We start from the raw sequence: 2107 nt of genomic DNA, 5'->3' as shown, positions 1-2107 counted from the left end.
CTCTGAAAATTATACAGTACTTTTTATATAATACCATATATCCTCCCAGACCATAGTGAAATAAAAGTAGAAATCAATTCCACAAGAAGCACCTGGTGGAAATAATTCAACACAATGTCATGGAAATTAAACAATCTGCTGCTGAAGAATTATTAGATTGATGATGAAATTAAAGTGGAAATTTAAAAACTTCTTGAACTGATTAACACAGGGCACAAACTTTCAAAATCTAATGGGATACAGAAATAGCAGTCCTCAAGGGAAATTTCATATCCATAAACTCCTACAACTAAAAGACAGATCACAAATAAACAATCTAATGACACTTCTCAAGGAATTAAAAAAGGAAGAGGAGGCAGGGTGTGGTTGCTCATGCCTATAATCCTAGCACTGTGGTAGGCCAAGGCTGGTGTATCACCTGAGCTTAAGAGTTCCATACCAGCCTAAGCAAGAGCTGGACTCCATCTCTAAAAATAGCCAGATGTTGTGGTGGGCACTTGTAGTCCCAGTTACTTGGGAGGCTGAGGTAAGAGGATGGCTTTTGCCCAAGAGTTTGAAGTTGTTGTGAGCTATGATGTGAAAGAACTCTACACAGGGCGACAAAGTGACACTTTGTCTCAAAAAATGTATGTATATACATCCGCTACCACCAGGACAGCCCTGCCAGAGCCAGGAGAAGCCCTAGGCCACTGCCCCCTCCCTCATTCCTACTGTAAACCAACTGCATCATTGAACCTGTTCCAACAATCATTTTAAACATAGTGGATTACTTGGAAATTCTAGGTGTGCAGAGAAATGCTTCAGCCAAGGATATTAGAAAGGCTTACTGAAAACTAGCACTGAAGTGCCACCCAGATAAAAACCCTGAGAATAAAGAAGCAGAGAAAAAATTCAAACAAGTAGCTAAGGCATATGAGGTGTTGTCAGATCCTAAAAAAGCAGGGTATCTATGACAAATATGACAATGAAGGATTAAATAGTGGAGCAGGTGGAAGTCATTTTGACAATCCATTTGAGTTTGGCTTCACATTCCATAACCCAGAGGATATCTTTTGGGAATTTTTTGCTGGAAGGGACCTGTTTTCATTTGACTCCTTTGAAGAACCATTTAAGGATTTCATTGAGAATCAGGTCACCAATGAAGCAGAAACTGAGGAAAGGGGTCATTTTTCACTGTCTTCAATGGATTTCCACCTTTTGGAAATGGATTTTCTTCTTTTAACATAGGACTTTCTTCATTCAAGTCACTAGATGGGGGGGTGAGAGGTCACTTCCTTCTCTTCCATATCATTTGGTGGTAGTTAGATGGGCAAGTTCAAATCTATATCGACTTCTACAAAAATAGTTAATGGCAGAAAGATCACTACAAAGTGAATTGTGGAGAATGGTCAAGAAAGAGTGAACGTTGAGAAAGAAGGCCAACTCAGCTCCCTGACAATGAATGGTGTGGCAGAGGAGACCGCCTGGAGGAATGCATGAGCAGAGGCCAGAGCGCCCTGCAGGCTCCGCCCACCAGTGCCCTCTTGAGGAAGCCGCAGCCAACGGCTTCAGTGGGAATCGTGCCGCACTATGCCTCGGAGGACTGTGAGCCCGAGCGCCCGCGAGCCCCTGGGTCCTGGGAGGACACCACACCAGCAGCCCGGGTCAAGGAAGGTGGCAAGAATAATTACAGAAGCAGAAAGAGGAGTCGAAGAAGAACAAGAAGTCGGCCAAGGACAACTGCTAGCTGGACTGGCTAGGCACTCGCTCGCGGCCGTGGGCCCCTCATGGCTGTACACACCGTAGATAGTAGGATTTACAAGGCCACACTCTTTAATCAGGGTTAATAGGATTTTGGACACGTGTTACACATTGGTCAGGACGTGACCTCAGGAGAGGGAGTTGAGGAGATGGGCAGTGGGCATGTAAGTTTGGGAGGCAGCCTCCACTTCCTTACCATGTTTTGCTCAGCACTAACGCCGCCTGCGTTTTCCTCCTGAGCTGTCACCAGCACCCTGCCGTGACCGGTTTAACTCCAGAAATACAGTAAGGGCCCGGCAGGTAACATGCCTGTGCTGACTTCTTTCCTGCTGGCGGGGGTGTTTGCGCTGGGAATGTGCTTAGTACC

At 45.3% G+C, this 2107-nt stretch overlaps 1 pseudogene; it reads left to right on the top strand.

The window, feature by feature from the left end:
* The first annotated feature begins 716 nt into the window (after positions 1 to 716).
* Positions 717 to 1739, top strand: LOC128572445 (dnaJ homolog subfamily B member 6-like; annotated as a pseudogene).
* The last annotated feature ends 368 nt before the right edge of the window (positions 1740 to 2107 follow it).

This window comes from Nycticebus coucang, chromosome 20, assembly GCF_027406575.1.
Source record: "Nycticebus coucang isolate mNycCou1 chromosome 20, mNycCou1.pri, whole genome shotgun sequence".
Lineage (NCBI taxonomy): Eukaryota > Metazoa > Chordata > Mammalia > Primates > Lorisidae > Nycticebus > Nycticebus coucang.
This window is presented reverse-complemented; position numbering and strand designations above follow the sequence as displayed.